Genomic DNA, 6805 nt, shown 5'->3' with positions numbered 1-6805 from the left:
TTTTTGCTCCTTGTTTAGTGAATCCTCCTGGTGAAAGTCATGCCTTTAAGCGAAAGTGCTGTCTGCTCTCAAGGTGGACATGGAACTGAGGCACCAAGGGCTTTGCAGATATGGAGGAGAGAAACTAACTGGTTTACTCTCAAAAAGCAATGGAGTGAGTGGTTAATAGTGTGGATTTGAATCCTACCTCTACTATGTTTTAGTTTTTCTCCACTTGCAATTCCTGGTCCATTCTGGGCCCTATTCTGTGTCCTGGGATGCTGACCTCTATGTCCAATGTCACCTGGGATCCCTTGACCTATGACTTCCAGTTGAGTTTGATCTGTGAGAAGTACTGATAGAAGATTAGAGGTGGAGAGAAAAGAGAGGTCAGGATATTAATCCCCTTTCTTCTCTCTTGCCAAGCTGTGGTTTTGGCAGTGGCTGGGTTTCTCTATGACCATCTCTCCCATGTGTACAGTTCTCACCTGGTTTCAGCTATACTGGTCTCTCTTCTTGTCCCTTCTGGCTGAGAGGTGAGAATGACTCTGTTTGGTAGTCCCTGGATCTGCCATCTTATTAGTCGGTTTTCATATTGCTATAAAGATTCTACCTGAGACTGAGTAATTTATAAGAAAAGGAGATTTAATTGACTCACAGTTCTGCATGACTGGGGAGGCCTCAGGAAACTTACAATCATGTTGGAAGAGGAAGCAGTCACCTTCTTCACAAGGTGGCAGGAGAGGGAGCGCATGTGTAGGAGGAACTGTCAAACCCTTATAAAACCATCAGATCTCGTGAGAACTCACTCACTATTAGGAGAACAGTATGGGGGAAGCTGCCCCCATGATCCAATCATTTCCTATCAGGTCCCTCCCTAGACACATGGGGATTATGGGGATTACAATTCAAGATGAGATTTGGGTGGGGACCCAGAGCCAGACCATATCAGTCACTATCAAACATTCTCAGTTCACCCTTTGAACACGTCTGCCTCCCTGTCTTAGTCTGTTCAAAGTGCTAAAACAAATATACCTTAAACTGGGTGGCTTGTAAAAAAAAAAAAAGCAAAAACAGAAATGTATTTCTTACAGGTATGGAGGCTGTCAAGTCCAAGGTCAAGGCGCTGGCAGAGTTGTTTCTCATGAGAGCCTGCTGCTTTGTAGAGAGTACCGTCTCGCTGTGTCCTCGCATGGTAGAGTGGGCAAGTGGTCTTGCTTTGGTTTTGGTTTCTTTTATAAGGGCACCAGTTCCATTCATGAGGACTTCATCCACATGACCTAATCACCTCCCAAGGGCTCCACTTCCTAATACCGTTGCCTTGGGAGTTAGGATTTTGATATATAAATTTTGGAGGAGCATACACTTTCAGTCCATTGTACGCCCTGACTGTTGCAGTGAGTGATCTTGAGCAAGTTACTTAACTGTTTTGTGCCTCTGCATTCTCATCTGCAAAATGAAGTTGATAATAGTGTATACCATATGGTATTGATTGTTGTAGGATTAAATAACACATATAAGATACTTTGCGTGCAATAAGTGTTAGCTACTATTATAAATCCAGTTTCTTATTTAATCTTTAGAAAGAATGTAGGCATTTTCTTATTTTATATATGGGGCAACTAAGACATAATAAAATTTAGATGACAGAGTTGTGATTCAAAAACGAAATCTGATTTTAAAGTTATTTTTCATCTCATTGCATTAAATGAGATTTCTTCTTTAGTTAAGGGGCAGAGAACAAATGGTAAGATTAATAGCTAGCCAAAAAAAGAAAAAAAGCCTACTGAAATACTCTAGTGATGACAGAGTATGGAGTAGATTTGTTTTTAGAGAAACCAATCTCTCAAAAAGACTTTGGACAGTAAAAAGAACGTTGATCAATGTCATGCCAATCATGCCATGAAAAATGGCTTTTTCCCTCCTCAAAAAGAGCTTTTCACTTATGTTTTTATTTATTTTTTAAGCCAATTGGTTTTTTCTTTGGCCTCAGGGTCCTTTCCCTTTTAGTATGCTTTCGTGTCCTCAAACATGGATTCTAGAAAAGGACTATTTTCATCTTCCCTATTGCCCACTGGAAAAATCTGAAATCCTGTGATTAACCAAATAATTCTCACTCTCATTTTCCAAGGTAGGGCTTTTGTACTGAAGGTAGAATGGAAAAAGTGAAACTGGAAAGTCTCAGTTTCACATTAAACCTTCCTTTAGAAGGTTTTGTGTTGTGCAAGGGAAGACAAAGAAACAATGCATGTAATCAAGTTGGATTTGTCTAAGTCAGTAATACGGGATCTCCTGAAACCTCTTTGGAAGGAAACAAATTCTTCTTGGCTTCTACAGCATGAAGGAGGCATTATTTTTCAGACTGAAAACAAAATGATGGGCTCCAGACAAAGACAACTCGGGAATCTGTGCATGCCAAGTTCTGTCCAACAGTCTCCCCTAAGGCAGCTGGACCAGAAAGAGGAAGTGTAAAGCAGCTGTGTTAGAAAGGAGATTGGCCGGAGCTGTCAGGAACAATGTTTCTCTACAAGAAGGCACATTGAGGGTAGAAATTAGTAATCAATCACATTCAAATTGAGTCTGTGAATATATATTATTTATATATAAATTCATATGTATTATGAATATATGTATTATTTTTCTTCCTGGGAGATTACATGAAGATTTTCTCAGGAAGAAAAGTAATTCACTTGAAAATAAATAGAGGAAAGATTTGGTGGCATGGGAGAAAAGCCAAGCCTAACACATTTGATTTTATGAGGTTTTGGACAGAGGTCATCATTCACTTGACTCTGTATAAAACATATCCAATTCAACAACTTGCTTTCTTTTTCCTTTTCCTTTTTCTTTTCTTTTTTTTTAATGGGGTCTCACTCTGTTGCCCAGGCTGGAGTGTGGTGGCGCAATCATGGCTCACTATAGCCTAGACTTCCTGGGCTTAGGTGATCCTCCCACCTCAGCCTCTGAGTAGCTGGGACTACAGGTGTGCACTACTATACCTAGCTAAATTTTTGTATCTTTTGTAGAGACAAGGTTTCACCATGCTGCCCTGGCTGGTCTCAAACTCCTAGGCTCAAGTGATCTGCCCACCTAGGTATCCCAAAGTGTTGCGATTACAGGTGTGAGCCAACGCGCCCAGCCCTCCTTTCTTTTCATATCCCCGCCAAACCTGGCCAGTGTGTAGTGGTGCCCGCATTAGCACACATAGGCTAATTGTGATAAGAAACAATCTTTACATCTCAAGACAAGCACAGTAAAGCTTATTTTGTGGCTCACTTATAGACCAATACAGATCAGTAGAACAGATTTGCCAAATTTGTTTCCTTTTATCTTAAAAATTTTTAAGCCATCCTTTTTTTCCCTCTCCCCAATGATAGGAGCTCTATGATCAGGAACTGTCCTTGTCAGTATGCCTGTCATCATTATCAGCATCATCACTAACAGGTGGATGAGAGCAACCACCATTTATTGAGTGTCACTAAGGGAGGAGACCACTCCTCATATTGTCTTATGCCCAATTTCTGCCTCCAAAGAAACAAAAAATAAAAACTAAAAGGCAGAAATGAAACCCACAAGCAGACAGCCCGGCACCACACCCTGGGCCTGGTAGTTAAATATCGACCCCTGACTTAATCAGTTCTGTTATCTATAGAATACAGACATTGTACAGAAAAGCACTGTGAAAATCCTTATCCTGTTTTTTCCCGATCTAATTACCCATGCAGCAGCCCCCAGTCACATACCCGCTGCTTGCTCAATCGATCACGACCCTCTCACGCCCATCCCCTTAAAGTTGTGAGCCCATAAAAGGGACAGGAATTGCTCACTTGGGGAGCTCAGCTCTTGAGACAGGAGTCTTGCTGATGGCCCTGGCTGAATAAACTCCTTCCTTCTTTAATTTGGTGTCTGAGGAGTTTTGTCTGCAGCTTGTCCTGCTACATTACTTTGTGTCAGTTACCATGGCAAACATTTCACATAGATTGTTTCATTGATCCTTTATAATGAATGATCATTAAAAGGAATATGTCATTGGTTCCTACTTAATAAATTAGGAAACTGAGGCTTAGAATCACATAGACCTGGAACACAGACCCATATTTGTTGAAATCCTAAATGTATATTCATTACCACTTTTCCATAATGTCCTAATATGTCTCAAACATGGAAAAAAATTGAAAAAGGTAGAAGGTAAATTATCAATTCAATTCACTTTCCACTTAGAATAAAAGTGAGAAACCACTAGAAAATTTAGCCAATTCTTAGGGGTTGAACCCAGTATCATTATGGTCCCTAACCCCTACAACCTGAGTTTAGCAACACACACAACTATCTCTTTTCCATACTGACCTAGAAGTGAAACTCAGGCCTTTTTTGGGGTTTGCATGAGGCTGTATTCACACAAAGCCATGTATGTATTTATTAGATTTTACTGAAATGTTGAGATGTGGTTAGGGGGTAAAAGAACAGTGTATATTGCCCCAAAACAATGAACTATAAGTTGAACCTCAGGTTCCCCTATCCCCAGGACTTTGTATTGGGGGCTTGGCCCTAGCCTCAGGCCATCTCCTCTCCTGGTCACCTTTCCCTTCTGTCCTGGATGGTTATTCAAACTCTAAATTTTCCTTGTTCTATTAAATAGGATCATTCAGTGTTCTCTCATTTCATACTCTGCTTCATGCTCACCTTTGTGCACCTGAATCCATCAAAGTGCCCAACAGAGCAACAGAGGTGTCCATTTAACAGATTCCACCTTCCTTAGAAGACATTAGAGATTTCCTGTACTACCTTCTCTGGAGCCAGTGCCCTGGAGAGATTGGATCTATTCCTGCAAGGACCTAGCAGAACCTAAGATTAGCATTAATGGTAACTCCGGCATCTCACACGTCTCCTGACAGCTTGGATTAAGCAGATTCCCTGGAGACTAATTTGACTGGAGTCTGGGTCTGTGTCTCTACCTCCCACTGACTCTGGGTTAGGCTGGGGTTTCTAGAACCCAAGAGACTGCTTTGGGTTTCTAGGCTCCTTAAAGGGCATTTGGCACCTTGTAAAAGCTGCTCATTAAAGGAAACAGTAGGACTGCTTTCCCTTTAATAGCCAGCTACGGAAAGCTTGATCCATTTGGGGAGGTCGGAGGTGGAAGACTGCAGAGTTTGAGAGGGTGGGATGAGTCCGTTTGGCAAGGCGATAGCAAGGCTACAGAGGGAAGACCAGGCCTCTGGAGCCCTGAGGCCTGGTCCTCGGTGGTCAGGAAAGCCCAGGGAAGGCTCTATGAAAAATAATGATAGCAGCTAAACGTTCAAGGGTCCAGTTTGGAGCTGTAATTCCAGATTTTACTTTTTTTCCCCCCTCACTCTTGAGGTTTGGCTCACTGCTATTTCCCCTCTCCTCAGGTCCTGTTGACACATGAGTGTTATGAAGGCTTCCGGAGGGTGGAATGAAGGGCCGTCATGTCACAAAGGAAGGCTAATTGGCTGGAACTCCCTCCTCTGCCGCCTCCAGCTGGCCTGAATCTTTTTGGTTTTTAGTTATTCCTAAAGGGTCTTGGCATTGGTGGCCTGCCTCTCTTTTCAAAATAATTAAAACCAAAGAAATTCAAATGAGAGCCTTTCTCATTGTCAGTGCCGTTTTGCCTTTGTTTGTGAGGTTGGCGGAAGCAGAGTTCTGTTGGGATATTGGGGCTCCCTGACTGGACCTGAACCAGTTAACTCCTCCCGCAGACTATGTCCAGGTTGTGACATCCCCTAAGCAGGAACGGCAAATTCTGGGCAGGCGAGTGGTTCCCAAACTTGTGGCAGATCTTATTAACGGGCAGAGGGTTTTTTTTGTTTTTTTTTTTAGCGTTTCCAGCTAAGCCTGGGCAAAACCTCATATTTCTTCTTACTAGAACTCTCTCAGCAGCTACCACCAGGAAGCAATGTTGGTGCAGGGGTTGGAATCTATTTAGCATCCTTGCCCTTGCCCTAAATTGCTCTAAAACTCAGAAGGCATTGCCTTCTTAGGAGGGGCTGGGCCACGGTTAATTGGGTCTCTTGTAGGTTTGTTTCCAAATCCAAAAGAACCTCCTTTCTATGTCTTCAGGCTTCTTGTGCCTTCCTTCTTCTCTCTCCCATCTGCCTCCACTCTTCTTCTTCAAAATGTATCATTATAGCTTCTGAGGGGAGGCTCTCTGCTTTCTAAGATGCCTGCTACTGAGAATCCCAGTATTAGTGATGAAAGGGTTCACCCAGTCCAACTGAGACCCCCCCAGCCCAAAAGTTATACCACTTACAGACAAACTTTCAGGTTAGACCCTCAGTTAAAATGAAAAATATGTTACCTAGAAGGAATTGAGCCCATGATGGCATTTCTGTAATGTTGAGTGAACAGAGCAGAGTGATTTAGATTCAAGGTACTAGGACCTGATACAGCTGGACCTAAATTGCAGCTGGACCGCTTCCTTGCTGGATGACCTTCAGGAAGTTAATTAAACTCCTTTGAACATATGCTTCCTAATCAGTGAAATGGAGAAAATAATAAAATCTTATCTTTTGTTGTGTTTTAAGGATAAAGCAAATTCATATCTATAAGGTACTTGGCACATTTTGGCAAATTCTGTGCATGTGTGAGGCCCCTTCCTCAAACTTGTGGCAGACAATATTAATGGACAAAGCATTTAATAGAGTTGGGCTGATTTTATCCTCTACTTATTGACTACTTGAGAAAGGGGTGAAATTTGTTGTCCAAGGTCACAGAGTTAATGAGACAGATTTAAGCTTTGATTCTGTCTGCTGAATTTCAAAGACCATGCTCTTAAACACCTTGATGCTTCCTGTTTGACCTTAAATAA

The sequence above is a fragment of the Colobus angolensis genome, unplaced genomic scaffold (genome assembly GCF_000951035.1).
Source record: "Colobus angolensis palliatus isolate OR3802 unplaced genomic scaffold, Cang.pa_1.0 Scaffold152, whole genome shotgun sequence".
Classification (NCBI taxonomy): domain Eukaryota; kingdom Metazoa; phylum Chordata; class Mammalia; order Primates; family Cercopithecidae; genus Colobus; species Colobus angolensis.
The sequence above is the reverse complement of the archived record's forward strand: the minus strand, read 5'-3'. Positions refer to the sequence as shown.